Source organism: Malus sylvestris, chromosome 17 (genome assembly GCF_916048215.2).
Source record: "Malus sylvestris chromosome 17, drMalSylv7.2, whole genome shotgun sequence".
In the NCBI taxonomy this organism is placed as follows: Eukaryota; Viridiplantae; Streptophyta; class Magnoliopsida; order Rosales; family Rosaceae; genus Malus; species Malus sylvestris.
This window is the reverse complement of record NC_062276.1, coordinates 17,356,353-17,372,350: the sequence shown is the minus strand read 5'-3', so window position 1 is coordinate 17,372,350 and position 15,998 is coordinate 17,356,353. Positions and strand designations below refer to the sequence as shown.

Sequence of the window (15,998 nt, the reverse complement as noted above, 5' to 3'; positions counted from 1 at the left end):
CTATGTGAAATTACAACTATTAATCACAAGAAGCAATACTCAATTCCCCGGTGGTATTTCAACCAAATTGCATCCGATTACTTATCTAAACATCCTAATGGTCGCGAATCATTAAGACACAAAGACAGTTTATGCACAGTGATTAATAATTCAAAGTATGCATGCATAATTATCATAAGCAATTAAATAAAAACTACATATTCATACTAAGGCTCAAGGCATCACCCTAGCAAAAGAAAATTAGTTACGCATATTCATAATTAAAATCAAAAGAATTATATTAAACTAGAAAAAGAATGAAAACACCTTGTAGAATAAAGTCTGAAAATCTCTAAATTTTGTCCCAAATCTTCTATTCAAAAAATTACATGCGTTCTCTCTCCAAAATAAAACCTAGGTCTGCCAAAAGGTTTATTTATACTACTCTCCTTAAAATCCTCCTAGTAAAAGGTCTTAGAAATAGACTAGGAAACTAAATAAATTAAAATAAAATAAGAAACAGAATCCTAAAGTGACTTGGTAAATTCGCCCAAAATCTTGCACAGCCACATTTTGGACCCGTATCAGCTCCAAAACTGGCCCAAAATAGCTGGATTTAAAGCTTGAACTTTTCTAAAACTTCTCCAGAAGGTCACGAACCCATCCGAAGTCATCTTGGGCTCCAAAAACGCAGTTTAAGCCCATAAACGTCACTTTCCAACAACACGCACTGCTCTTTCATTTAATCTCTAGAAAATAATCACTTGGTAGAAATTGCTGAGATTTTGACACGAACAAGCTAAGGAACACACAAACGTCCTCCAATTTGTATCACTCCAAAATTCATCTGTTTGATCACGTATTGTTTCAGAGGAAGTCGAATGTCCTATGTTGAAAATGTAAAGCAATGTATCAAAATTCTACGAAAATAATTATCAAATTATGCTTCAGAGGAAGTCGAATGTCCAATATTGACTCATCAAAATACCCCCAAACTTAGCTTTTTGCTTGTCCTCAAGCAAAACAAAACTAGAAAACAAAATTAAAAGCTAACAAACTAGAAACTTAACTAAAACTAAATGACAAAAAAATTTCACCTTCAAAGTTGCAATCCATAGAAAACGTTAAGTATCAGAACATCTTTTCTAAAGATTCAGTAATCCCACCACAGAGTCTATACCATTCAGAATCAATTAGAAAATAATTCATGAACTTCCTTTGGTGTAAAGTGAACCAACATGATTAAAGAGACTCGACTAAAACCCTTACCACTCGTCCTTCTTTATATCACACATACTTAGTTCACATTTTTTTTTCTTTCTTTTCGACTTTTTCTTTCTTTTGTTTTTTTTTTTAGGTAACAGTAGTGGTCGTGCAATGCCAACTTACTTAAGCTTTCGATCCAACCCATGTAGCGAGCTTTAGGTCAATGACTCCTAAACCACAAGGACTTTAGGGCATTAGGTGTAGAACACCCTTAAGGACTTATTAACTCGAGTTGAAAAGGCTATGAAACCAACTAACTACCCTGCCCTATGCCAAGACTCTACTGTTTGACGCGAGAATCACTGCTGATTAGGTAGGACTGGCCCGGTTACTAGGCAAAGCCTCAGGTTGAACAATTATTACTTTATTCATAACAATAACTAACTTCGCTTTATTTAGAACAAAAATTAAAAATCAAACTTAGACAAAAAGTATGTATTCAATCTCACTCCCCACAAACTATGTTGATGTGAATGTGCAAATTGTCAAAGTATAACCCATGAATTAGTGTCTAAGCAAAGATAAATAGAAAAGACTCTACTGTGGGGTTAACCTTCACCATGTCCATTTGTTCTAACTTTTAAAATAATCTATAGATATTAACTTATAATTTGAATTTTTTTTTATTGACTTAAAAATTAAAAATTAAAAATTCTAATTCCCACACCCAAACTTAAATCACACTTTGTCCTCAAGGTGTGGAAAACAAAAATGAGATCAAGGACACCAAAGAAACCTAACTAAACGTAAAAGACAGTAAGGCCAATAAAGAAACCTAACTAAATGAAACCTGACTAAATGAAATAAAGAAATGAATAAAATAAAATAAATAAATAAAGATATACAAGAAAAGAGAACACCTGGATTTAAAAATGTGGACTTGGTAGTGGGCATGGGGCCTGATGCAAAGAAACATGGAGTAAGAATGGCAGCCATTAAAAGCAAAAGAAACTAGGCCCTAAAAAGACCCATGCATTATTGTGAATACCAGCCTACGCCTAGCACACGTACACCACACACGTGCACCAAAACCGAACTGTTTGTGACCAAGCCAACAGCTCTCTGTCTCTTTAATTCAAAACACCCAGCTCAGAATAGGTATGGGAAATACCAACGGCTCTCTGTCTCCTAAATGAACAGCTAGATCACTCTCACCTTTCTGAATGCTTTGTAAACCCCAGGTCGCTCTATCAAGAAAATCAGAAGCCTCTCTCTTTAATTCTACAATAGAAAACAAAGACCACAAAGCTGCATCTCCTCTGATACTAAAATGGAGAACGAGGCAGAACCACCCTCAAACTTGTTTACTGTTGCAAATACAAGGCCACTTTCCCTAAGTAAAATGCAACCACATCTTATTCCTTTCGATTTCATGACCGAAGGCAAATGAAAACAAAATTCGTACACATGCATGTATTTTTCTGCGAGGGTACGCGAATTGACAACGAGAGAGACGCACCACTACCCTAAAATTTGTAGATCCATGGCTAATCGTCCCAAACTCCTCCATTCTACAGGTAAAACACATCCATCCCCAAACTTCGGTTTTGATGTTAGTTCCTAAGTCCCATTTCTGTCATTTTTGTTTGGGACCAAAAGGCGAAGGAATCTAACATCCATTCATTTTCTGAGTTAAAATGTGTGTAGACTGCTCGCGGATATATCGCCTGAAAAGTAGAAACGGAAGCAAATCGTCTCAGACCCACAAATCCCAACATAAGAGAGGTAAAAACTCATGTCGTGAAATGTTGAGCTTCGTATGGCAAAGAATGGTTCAATATCACTGCATAGCTTAAATGTTCGTCTCTCTGTGCATGTATGTGGCTCAGATCGAGTGGAAATTCGAGAAAAAGAATGCTCAAGCTGCAAATGTAGTCGACAAAATGGCAAAGCAAATCTCGAAGTCGCCCCGACCTTGGATCTGAAAGGTATAAACACCCATCTATGCTATGTGAATCACAGATGTGGTTGATGTTGATGTAATTCTACAACTGGATGCATGATTCAATCTAAAATAATCTCTCTTTGCACAAAGTCCTGTTTGTCTTGTTTGCTGTCTGCAAAAACCCAAGTTGGAAAAATTAGAGAAAATATAGAAAATACTAACTATAAACTAAAAATTAAACAAGTAATTTTTTTTTTTTTTTTTTTTTGGTTTTTTGTTTTTGTATTTGTGTTTCTGTTTTTTTTTCTTCCTTTGTTGACACGAAATGATAGCCTGGGAATTTAAATGCATCTAGATTGAAAATAATGAAATAAAAGAGAAAGAAGGTAAAGAGAAAGTTAGAAAATTGGGTTACCTCCCAATAAGCGCTTTATTTAACGTCTGTAGCTAGACAGAATAGAAGCCCAGTGATTAAGTTGCTGGATCCTTCAGAGTCATTGACTCGCTTGCACTGAACTTTCTTAAAAATGGCTTTAGTAGATACTTCTCAAAATTTGGGCTGCCTTGCAACATTTTACATTTTACCTCGTGGCTTTAGTAGATACTTCTCAAAACTCCCTGGATCCTTCTTCTTTGAGGCAATTTGTGTAGTAAAACTGCGCTGCTCTGTTTTGTTAGCACAATTTTTTATGACTCAACAAGCTTTCTTTTCTTATTGCAAACATCTTTCAAAATTTTGGCATAGGAAGGGATCTTTCGAATGGCTTCTAATAATGGCAAATTAATATGAACTTTAGCCAATGTTTGCATGAAATCCCTTAATTGCTGATCTTTTGCTTTAGGACCTATCGGGATATGGCATCGGGGGCACATAAACACGTTCCGACTTTTCTACAGTTTCTGCAGCAGGTACTGCAGTATTTTTGGATTTATTCAGTGGCTGGGCAGATTCTGTAAAAATTTCAGAACCTGTTTGTGGCTACACAGGTGCTGCCCGTGAAGTTCCAGCACTGTTTTCTACATCACGGTTGTCATAACTTTTTCTAGATCTCAATGTCCTTATTGCACAACAGTATTCTGTACCTCTTGGATTTGGAACTATTTGGCTGGAAAATTTTCCTGGTTCTCTGCCTGAAAACTAGAGTGAAAGCTACCCCATTTGCTGTTGTAGATATTTCATGGTTACTTGTATGTTCTGAATGTTTTGGTTGATTTTCTGAATTTCTTGTTTTGTTACATCAAAACTTGCCTTAATGTGATATGCCAATTTTTCAATTGTGACTTCCCAAGAAGGTTTAGCTTGAGCAGCAGGTTGTATTTGTTGTTGAAACTGTGATTTAACCTGTTGATCTGTATTCCACTTGAAATTTGGGTGATCTTTCCACCCGGGTTATAAAAATTTGAATAGGGATCATTCTTAGGCATTTGATAATTATTGAATACATTAATATGTTCTTTAGCATGCTTCAGATATGCATCCCTATGTGGGCAGCCCATAAATCATGTGTTGTGATGCCATAAATGGTATGTGGCTGCAGTAGCCTGCTAGATAGCAACCTGCTACACAAGTGCTGCCATTCTTTGTAAAAGAATGCCAAATTTTGCATCAAAATTTTCTAACTTTTTCTCCATCTTTTCTATTTGTGCAGGTACATGAGGTACGCCACTGGACATCTCAAAAACACCCTTGGTCTGAGGTATATCAACTGCCCATTGTTGAGATTTTGTCGCCATGCTCTCAAACAATTGATACGCTTGCAGTGCATTTTTTTCTGAATATGTTCCTCCACAAGAAGCATTAACAACAGTCTTAGTAGTCAAATTCAGCCCTCTGTAAAATAAATTCATTTGAGTGTCACCATTAATGCCTGAATGTGGACATTTCCTGAGCAGATCCTTGTAACGTTCCCATGCTTCATGAATTGCTTCATTCGGTTTCTGAGCAAATGTTAAAATTTGAGTGCTCATATCAAGTGTTTTTTAAGCTAGGTAGTATTTGCTTAAAAACGCAAGACTGAGTTGGTTCCACGAAGTAATGCTTCCAGATGGAAGTGTGACCATCTCCTTGCGCCATCCTTCAAGGTGTAAGGAAAAAGTCTGAGTTTGATACATTCTGCTGAAAATCCTTTCACCAAAATATTTTTGCATCCAATTAGAAATTCGGTTAAATGCATGTTAGGATCATCTGTTGATAAACCGTGAAAGGAAGGTAGAATCTCTAACATATGATGCCGTATCTCAAACGTGGACCCATCTTCAACTTCAGGATAGGTAATGTAGCTTGGCACTTCTGTGGCATGAGCTGCCAGGGATTCCTTCAGTGGTTGTCCCGCTATTGGTAGAACAAAGGCCATAACTTCTTTGCTATCCAAAAACCCAGTAACGGCGCCAATTTCTTGAAAGGATTTTTACCACCTGCAAGAGTAGAGATAACAACACCTAAAATACTTGCAAGCGAAACAACGTTGTCGTAGTATAGTTGGCTCAAGTAAGATCATTCTCAAAAGGGATTAATTTAAATAAATTAACGCAATATCAAATCTCAACAATTATTTAGAATAAAGTTTTGGAAAATGATGATTTAATAACCTAAATTAAGAAAAACGAATTTAATTAAAAAGGTTAACTAACATCTGCAATTTTTAAAGAATGAAAAAGGAAACAATTTTAGAATTCAAAGTAAGAAGGTACTAGGTTCCGCCATCCTCTTAACAATCCTATGTATATTTACTAATTAATTATGGATTATCCATGAAATTTTGAAGGTTAGGTTTTCCTAATGCATATTCTACTTGTGGTATTCAAGTTAGAACGTATATCAAACATGCAATCTGTCCATGGTATTCAGATCAAATATGCATGACTCATTATACTTTGTGAAAACCCTTTGAAAAACCATGCAACTCCTAAGCCGTGGTATTCATCCTAGGTGAAATTACAACTATTAATCACAAGAAGCAATACTCAATTCCCCCGTGGTATTCCGACCAAATTGCATCCAATTACTTATCTAAACATCCTAATGGTCGCGAATCCTTAAGACACAAAGACAGTTTATGCACAGTGATTAATAATTCAAAGTATGCATGCATAATATCATAAGCAATTAAATAAAAACTACATATTCATGCTAAGGCTCAAGGCATCACCCTAGCAAAAGAAAACTAGTTACGCATATTCATAATTAAAATCAAAAGAATTATATTAAACTAGAAAAAGAATGAAAACACCTTGTAGAATAAAGTTTGAAAATCTCTAAACTTTGTCCCAAATCTTCTCTCCAAAAAATTGCATGCGTTCTCTCTCCAAAAAAAACCCTAGGTTTGCCAAAAGGCTTATTTATACTACTTTCCTTAAAATCCTCGTAGTAAAAGGTCTTAGAAATAGACTAGGAAACTAAATAAATTAAAATAAAATAGGAAACATAATCCTAAATTGACTTGGTAAATTCGCCCAAAATCTTGCACAGCCACGTTTTGGACCCATATCAACTTCAAAACTGGCCCAAAATAGCTGGAGTTAAAGCTTGAACAATTCTAAACGCTTGTCCAAAAGGCCACGAACCCATTTGAAGTCATCTTGGGCTCCGAAAACGCAATTTAAGCTCATAAACGTCACTTTCCAGCAACGCGCACGGCTCATTCATTTAATCTCTTGAAAATAACCACTTGGTAGAAATTGCTGAGATTTTGACACGAACAAGCTAAGGAACACACGAATGTCCTTCAATTTGAATCACTCCAAAATTCGTCTGTTTGATCATGTTTTGCTTCAGAGGAAGTCGTGTTGAAAAACCCGCACACTAGACCTTGTTCTTTAATGTAACTAACGACAATAGACTAAACTAGCAAATATTAGAAAACTTAGAAACACACAAGTATTATACTGATTCGGCAGAACTTTTACCTATGTCCAATTGTGATTTCTCTAGGTAGAGAAATCATCACTCCTTTGATTAATAATAGAGATTACAGAACTTTTGCAAACCCTAGAACTAATCTCAAAACTCTTGGTTGTCTGGCTGTTTTCTTTCTCTCTGTAAAAATCAGCGTTGCCGCACCCTATTTATAGACACAGGGTTGGCTTACATGTCCCAAGGCTGATTGAATTCCTATTTCTAAGTGGACTAGGAAATTACACTATCCAAATCCAAATAGACTTCTAGAAATCCAAACCTAAATTGAATAAGGAAACTGAAATTCTTTCCTAATCCCTCTAAGACAAGAATCTGTATACCTATAGGTATCCTAAAACAATCCTAAACCAACTAGGACATATTTGACGAGCCAAAATCCTAACAATCTCCACCTTGGTGAGTCAAACCAAGTCTTGATCGTTGCACCCCAGAGTATCTTTGAACCTTCTTGAAGCAGCTTTGGAAATCTTTAAGAGTCTTCACCTTGGCAATCTTCTTCCTGCCTCATTGCACCTCAAGTGAAGAGGTGCTCCACTTTAATCAATCCACGAGATTGATCAAGTTCAAGCAATGCTTGAACTTCTTGGCCGACACTATCTCTGTAAGGAAATATGTGGCATTGTCATCTGTATGAACCTTTTCAATCCAAATTTCCTTAGACTCCACCCAATCTCTGATTCTATGATACCTTGCTTTAATGTGCTTTGATCTTCTAGAAAAAAACCTGATTCTTTGCCAAGTGAATGGCACTTTGACTATCACACTTCAGCTTCACACAATCTTAAGTGATTCCCATTTGACTTACCAAGCCACTAAGCCAAAATACTTCCTTTTCAACTTCGGCCAATGCAATATACTCTGCCTTTGTGGTCGACAAAGCTGTAATTGGTTGCAGTAGTGCCCTCCAATTAATTGGTCCTCTTGCGCATGTAAACACATAACCAAAAGTTGACATTCTCTTGTCCAAGTCCCCTGCATAATCAGCATCCACATATCCTAACACCCATGCACTTTCCTTTTGCCTCTCAAACATAATCCTTTGTCGCCAATAACCCTTCAAATAACGCAAAATCCACTTTACTGCATCCCAATGTTGCTTTCTTGGATTTGCCATGTATTTGGCAACGACACTGATTGCTTGAGCTATGTCGAGACGTGTACATACCATTGCATACATGAGGTAGCCCACTACATTAGCATAAGGCACATTCTTCATTACTTGTTACTCTTCCTCGGACGTAGGACACTATTGCCCACTTAACCTAAAGTGAACCGCCAAAGGAGTCGAAACTACCTTTGCTTCTTGCATGTTGAACTTCTTAAGAACCTTCTGAATATACTTGGCTTGTGAAATCCAAATCCTTCCAACAGTCCTATCTCTCTGAATTTCCATGCCAAGAATCTTCTGTGCAGCACCTAGATCCTTCATATCAAACTCCTCGTTAACATCTTTTTCAAGTCTTGAATTCTAGACTTATCTTGATAAGCAATTAGCATGTTATCCATATATAGCAATAGCAATATGATCATCCCATCTTGGAACACATGATAGTACACGCAATAGTCATATAAACATCTTCTAAAATTGATTTTCAGCATGAATGAATCAAACATCTTGTACCACTGTCTTGGAGATTGTTTTAAGCTATACAGGGACTTCCTTAGCTGACATACTAGGTTCTCTTTCCCATATTCAACAAACCCTTCTGGTTGAACCATGAAAATTGTCTCCTCTAGATCTCCATGAAGAAACGATGTCTTCACATCCATCTGCTCAATCTCTATGCCATGTTGAGCTGCCATAGCTAAGAGTAATCAGATAGAAGTATGCTTGACTACAAGTGAAAAGACCTCATCATAATCCACCCCTTCCTTTTGTGAGTACCCCTTAGCCACGAGCCTTGCTTTGAATCTCACGACATCTTGTTCATGTAGTCCTTCCTTTTTCCTAAATACCCACTTGCATCCAACTAGCTTTCTATCTTTAGGCTTAAGAACCAACTCCCAAACAGAGTTCTTGTAAAGAGACTCCATTTCTTCTGTCATAGCACTTATCCAACTATCTCGCTCATCACTAGCTATAGCTTCTCGATAAGTAGTCGGATCTCTTTGACTAATGTTAAGAGCATAATTAACTTCGTCTTGGTCAAACCCAAATCTGTCAGGTTTCTTCTTGTTCCCCTTAGGTTTGTCTAGTGCTATGCATCTCTGGAATGCAGGTGGATTGTTGGTTGGAGTTTGAACCCTTTGGATGTCTAGTGGATTGGAGTGCCTTCAATTTGCCCTGTTTCTTACTCCACCTGATTCCTAACTGGTGAACGAAGCTGATGCTCTTCTTCCTCCTCAAAACCATCAGATTCGGCCTCTTGCTCGATTTGCTCCACCTGAGCTTCTTTTTCATCTGAACTGATCAATGGAATCCTTGTTGCTTCAATTTCAGCATCGTCCGTCTTTTCCCTACTGCTCGACTTTATTAAGAGGCATGGTTGTCTCATCAAAGATAACATCTCGACTAACAACCTTTTTCCTGTTGTTGAAATCCCAAAGCTTGAAACACTTAACTCCTTTCTCAAAACCTAAGAATATGCAATGTGTAGACTTCAGTTTGAGCTTGGACCTTTCATCACTTGGAATATGTGCATAAGCATTACAGCCGAACACCCTAAGCTTGGAATAGTCCACCGGCTTCTCAGACCATACATCTTTTACATTCCTAAAACCGAGAACTATAGATGGTGACCTATTAATCAAATAACCTGCATGATTAACAACCTCTGCCAAAAAACTATCAGGCAATCCTACATGAAATCGCATGCTTCTCTCTATTTCCATGAGAGTTCGGTTCATCATCTCAGCAAGCTCCATTTTGTTGGGGATTCTTCTTTACTATGAAGTGCCTTATGATGCCTTCCTGCTTGCAATAATCGGTAAACCCATTACTTGTATATTCACCTCCATTATCACTTCTTAGGTACTTGATCTTTCTTCCAGTTTGATTCTCGGCTTCTGTTTTCCATTCCTTGAACTTTGCAAAAACCTCGGATTTCTGCAACATGAAATAAACCCAAACCTTCCTAGAAAAATCATCCATGAAAGTAACAAAATACCTGGCTCCACCATTTGATTTAGTTAGTGTAGGGCCCCAAACATCTAAGCAAATATAGCTGAGTTGCTCATTGCTTCGGTTATCTACACTGCTACTTGCGAATGATACCTTTCTTTGCTTTCCGAGAACACAGCATTCACAAAAGTCCAGTTTACAAGATGACACGCCTTCTAACACACCTTGCTTGTGTAATTCTTGCAACCCTTTCTGGCTTATGTACCGAAGCCTATGATGCTAGAGTTTAGTATTGTCTTCTACACTCTGATTTACATAAACAACTGCTCCTCCGACTACAGTGGTCCCAATTAACTCATACAACTTATTGGGTTGTAGGTCACCCCGCATTACCACTAGCAATCCTTTGGTTACCCTAAGTCTTCATTTTTTAGACTTGTACTCATAATCGGCCTCATTTAAAGTACCTAAGGAAATCAAATTCTTTCTTAGTCTATGGACATACCTGACGTTCCCCAAAGCTCGTATCATCCCATCGAACATTCTAATTCAAACAGTGCCGATTCCTCTTACAGGACATGAAGAATCGTCCCCCATTAAGACTTCCCCGCTGCTGACTTCTTTGTAAGTATCGAACCATTCCCTTACAGCAGACATATGAAAAGTGCATCCAATATCCAAAATCCAATTGGTGAAAGCCTTGGAGCCTGATGTTACTAAAATGAGCTCCCCGTTACTCTCATGCTCGGTGACTGCACTAGATGAACCTGAGCTTCCTTCCATCTTGGCTTTCTTCTCTTTCCAAATGTTGCAGTTCCTCTTCCAATGATCGGTTAAACCACATTCAAAGCAACCTTCCTTCTTTTCCTTTTTCTTCTTAGATTTTGACCTACCTTTATTGCCGATTTTCTCTTCCTTTGTCTTTTCCTGCCCCTTCTCCTTGCCTTTTGCATAAAGGCCTTGAGAGCTTTCAGTTATATCATCCAGTTTAGCATATGACTGAATAGCTTGAATTACATCTTCAAGCTTAAGGACTCTTTTCCAAACATTAGAGTTGTTCGAAAGTGCCTGAAAGACAAAGGTAGAGACCTCAGCAAGATGATAGCCATATCATCATCTTTGTAAGTTTCTTCGACCTTCTGAAGATTAGCTATGCAATTTTGGAACATGCATACATGATCTTCAATATCACCTCATTCTTCTAGTCGAAGCCCGAATAGTTCATCCTTTAGAAAAAGTTTAATGGACACGGTTTTGCCCATATAAACATTCTTCAACTTTTCCCATACTTCCTAAGCAGTCATCTTTTCGGTGATGTGTGACCGAACTGATCTTGTGAGATGGATCTCGATGGAACTCTTAGCCTTCTGGAGAACCTTAGTCCATGCTGCCTTTGTCATGTTTTTCGGCTTCTCACCATCGAGTGCATCATCCAAATCCTGTTGTATCAGTACATTCTTCATCATCCTTTGCCATTCCGTGAAGTCATCCTTGTCGTCAAAGGGCTTTAACGTAGGTCCTTGATCCGCATTGATCTTCCCTTTTGACATCGTAGAACACCTTGATCCTAGCTCTTGATACCAATTGTTGAAAAACCCGCACATTAAACCTTGTTCTTTAATGTAACCAACGACAATAGACTAAACTAGCAATTATTAAAAAACTTAGAAACACACATGTATTATACTGGTTTGGCAGAACTTTCGCCTACGTCCAAGAGAAATCACCACTCCTTTGATTAATAATAAAGATTACAGAACTTTTACAAACCCTAGAACTAATCTCAAAACTCTTGGCTGTTTGACTGTTTTCTTTCTCTCTGTAAAAATTAGCCTTGTCGCACCCTATTTATAGACATAGGGTTGGCTTACATGTCCCAAGGCTGATTGAATTCCTATTTCTAAGTGGACTAGGAAATTACACTATCCAAATCCAAATAGACTTCTAGAAATCCAAACCTAAATTGAATAAGGAAACTAAAATTCTTTCCTAATCCCTTTAGGACAAGAATCGGTATACCTATAGGTTTCCTAAAACAATCCTAAACCAACTAGGACATATTTGATGAGCCAAAATCCTAATAAGTCGAATGTCCTATATTGAAAATATAAAGCAAAGTATCAAAATTCTACTAAAATAATTATCAAATTATACTAAGAATATGGTGAAATATATAATATAATTTTGACTTGGAATGACACAAAAGTTAAAAATCATTTTAGGTAGCATCCAATCAACATCAATGAAATGTGCGGTGAAAACCATGCAATTTGTTTGTTGAATAGAAGTCCATGTATCCCTTGTTAGACACACCCCTAAATGTCTTCAATTGACTTTTCAATTTGTCATTTTTGGAATAAAACAAGTCAAGTACATCCTTAACAATTGTTTTACGACTATGCACTCTCCACATAGGACATACTTGCATGCAAAAATGGCAAAAACTTTCTCCCTTAACACAAGCCTTAGTAACTCCTTCTTGGGAGAAACCTATAGCTTCCAACTTATCTTTCTTGGCGGCAAAAGTTAAGATCTTTTGCCTATTTGCGACACATATTTCCTTATACAACTATAGCTGATACATCTTGTTAAATGATTTCTCAAACCAGTTGTACCATTCTTATGCGAGTCGGCCATAAATGGTTGCAATAGTTGCACAACCCCCTTAACTCTACCACTCTCAATTTCCTTTTAAAGTGCTCCCACATCGGATATTAGACTTGGTAATTTCTTACACGATCTGTTAAGACGACACGTAAATGACATGAAAAAAAAGGGTTTCGGATCAACGCGATAACTAATCGGGTCGTTATCGGGTCACACGATAAGAACTCGTTAATAACAAGTCCTTAACAGGTTTACATGAAGGTGACACGCGAATAACCTGTTTCGGCACGTTAAGAAAAAAGTTATTTTGATAATTTTAATTTTTTAAACTACTAAATAAACTTACTAAAAAGTACAATAGCCATAATGTATATGCATATATTGTATATTAAATATATGTTGTTGTATTATTATTCTATATAAATGTAAAAAAATTTAAGTTTTTTTTTATAGTATATTATAGGCAAAGAGTGAGATTACAAAATTATAAAACACATTAAAAGTAAAAGTATCAAGTAATTTAAAAATATCAAACACATTAAAAAATTATAATAATTAAAATACAATGCAAAAAATGTGAAAAAAAAAAATATGCATGGCTCTTGATCGCATCCTCTACGCTATGAGTATGGGAACATTGTCGTTTGAATTTTTAAAACCATACAAACCCTCATGAATAGTATTTTTCTAAGGGAATTCAAAATAAATAAATTTATAATCATTTATGTACAAATCTAAAAAATGTGACCCTGCGTAAAGCGGGAGCCTTGTGCACTGGGTACGACCTTTATATATAAACATGCAAGGTTCCTCAACCTTGAAGCCCAACTCCCTTTATTTTGCATATCCTTGAACATTTGGTATTTTAAAATGATGTACTAATATCGTATTTTGAAGTATGTAATACTTGAAAGACAAATTATTATTATTTTTTTTATGTTTTGAAGTAATATTTAAGTAACAATGTGGTATGCATATACTAATTTAGTATTATGTCTTCTATTTTTTTTGGTCAAACTATATTTTTCATTTTCATTATTTATTGATTTAAAATATATTTTCTTTAACAATAATAGGTCGGGTCATATTACCTGATAATATTAACGGGTCAATTTCGGGTCGGGTCATATTATCCATTTACTTTAACAAGTGTTACACGACACAGCCCGTTAAGATATTGGGTATAACACAAACACGACACGAATGCCAGGTCTACCGGATACCTTTCATGAGTTTTTAATGATTCCAAGAGAGCTTCGTCTTTTCTTCCTTGGTCGAGTCACCTTTTCGAGTTGCATCGAAGGAGGTTCCGAATCCACCATAAAGATTAGTAGGAGTTTGTTGAGATGCCACCATGGATATTGAGGCAGAGTTGATTCACCATCAACGTCCTTCAAATCAATTATAATTAATTATTAAAGAAATTGAGACATAATCCATAGAAAAGTATAGAGAAAGTATAGAGATGACGACTTACTTGTGATGGAGTAGAAGTAGATGAGTTTGGTTTTTCATGAGAGCCATTTTATCTCATTGAGTTTGAGTTTGAGCTTGAGGCATTTGACTTCAATACATTTGACTTCATCGCATTTGACTTCATCTAATTAAAATAAAAAACATATAATAAGATCAACTCAAAATAGAAGTAGAAAAGTAATCAAACTATCAAAGTAGCAGTAGACCATTTCTATATAACTAACCATTAGTCCTACCGCAGTACACGAGCTAAACCTTTCAAGAAACTATAACTAGTCTCACTCTACTGCAGTATAAATGAATCACAACGCTAAAGCAAATGCTAATATCAACTCATAATTGTATTGCCAAATACCGTATGTCTGCAGCTCCAAATATTTTGTAACAGCTATAACATTACATAAAAGATGAGGGAGAGAAAAAAGAATCAAATCCTGGAGAAAAGATGGACATGACAAGACAAAATCGAGCTTTGAAACCCTCGGCTTGAGGCTTCGATACTAGAAGCCTTTGAGATTTCACAAAAGCATACCTCCAGGATCATATTGATATACAAATATAATATGATTTTTTTTTTTTTTCATGAGAATATCGCAACAACTAAATCCTGGCAGGCCATTCATGCCTTCCAAATTGTATAAATATCTACCATCCTTTTACCATATTTATACATTGATAGCTAGCAATTGGATTGCACAATGATCAATGGGAAAGGCCTATTGGTTCTGAATCTCGGATGCAACTTTTTCGTTGTAGTCCCAACAGCTAGTCATTCTATGACCTCTTGCGGGATACAGAGTATAACTTAAAAAAGTATGAGAAATTAAAGTGCACAAATAGGCATAATTTCGACCAAAACATATTATATGCAATAAAATGCCTGATTAAAGTGCACAAGAAACGGATCTTCACTCAGAATTCACAGAGAGCTAGAAATTAAAATTAAATAACTTAAAAAATTATGACAAAATTAAGGGTGGGCTCTGTGAATGTGATAAGAAATTAAGTAACTTTAAAAAACAAAAATCTTGAAATTGGGAGAAAAGGGTCGCATATTTTTACCTTTGCGATGGCTGTCAAGTGTCGAGTCCGACTGTCTAGACGGCGAGGCTGCGGGGCTGTGAGAGGGAGACGGCGGGAGAAACACAGACAGAGAAGTGAGAGTGAGGGAGAGGGAGAGGGAGAGGGAGGCGCGGGGAGAAACACTGGCGGAGAAGTAAAGAAACACCTAGGGTTAGTAGCACAAACCAAAATGACATAAACTCATGAGTAAAAAACGACATCACCTATCTAAGGGGTAAAACGACGTGGTTTAACACTAACTTCAGTTCGGTTCTTCTTTGTTTTTTTTTTCGGTTTTTTCTTTCGATTCAGTTTTTTCGGTTACAGTTTCAGTTTCGGTAACCTTTTTTTGGGTTTTCAGTTTTTTCAACCCATCCCTAGTTGGAATGATGACATGTATATAGTTTTGTTGAAAATATACAAATTGATTCTACGAAACTATACAAGTTGATTCTACTAAAAAGTATACAAAACTAATCATGCATGTATTTGCAATTGATTCTGCAAAAATGGTCGACGACAGGTTAGATTAATAACATATATGTAGTATTGTTGAAAATATATAAACTGATTCTACTAAAAGTATACAAACTGATTCTACGAAAAAGTATACAAAAATGACTCTTCATGTATTTGTTGATTCTACAAAAATAGTCAAGAACGGGTTGGACTGATGGCATGTATGTAGTTTTGTTAAAAATATACAAAATGACTCTAGTAAAAATTGTATAAAACTAATCCTACAT

The 15,998-nt window shown here is 36.4% G+C and overlaps 1 long non-coding RNA gene and 1 other non-coding gene across 3 annotated transcripts; one reads left to right on the top strand and one right to left on the bottom strand.

Annotated features, from left to right (window-relative positions):
- Positions 1 to 876: 876 nt before the first annotated feature.
- On the bottom strand, positions 877 to 15,460 carry LOC126612132 (uncharacterized). 2 transcript variants are annotated; one of them, XR_007618970.1, is made up of 6 exons: positions 15,253 to 15,460; positions 14,192 to 14,314; positions 13,938 to 14,105; positions 3,546 to 5,545; positions 1,431 to 3,302; positions 877 to 1,363 (listed from the first exon to the last, which is right to left on the bottom strand). It is a non-coding gene; the product is annotated as an uncharacterized LOC126612132 (long non-coding RNA). The 2 variants fall into 2 exon arrangements; XR_007618971.1 differs by lacking the exons at positions 877 to 1,363; positions 3,546 to 5,545 and having other exon boundaries at positions 2,187 to 3,302; positions 15,253 to 15,445.
- On the top strand, positions 4,995 to 5,096 carry LOC126612712 (small nucleolar RNA R71). Its single transcript, XR_007619276.1, has one exon. It is a non-coding gene; the product is annotated as a small nucleolar RNA R71 (small nucleolar RNA).
- Positions 15,461 to 15,998: the final 538 nt, after the last annotated feature.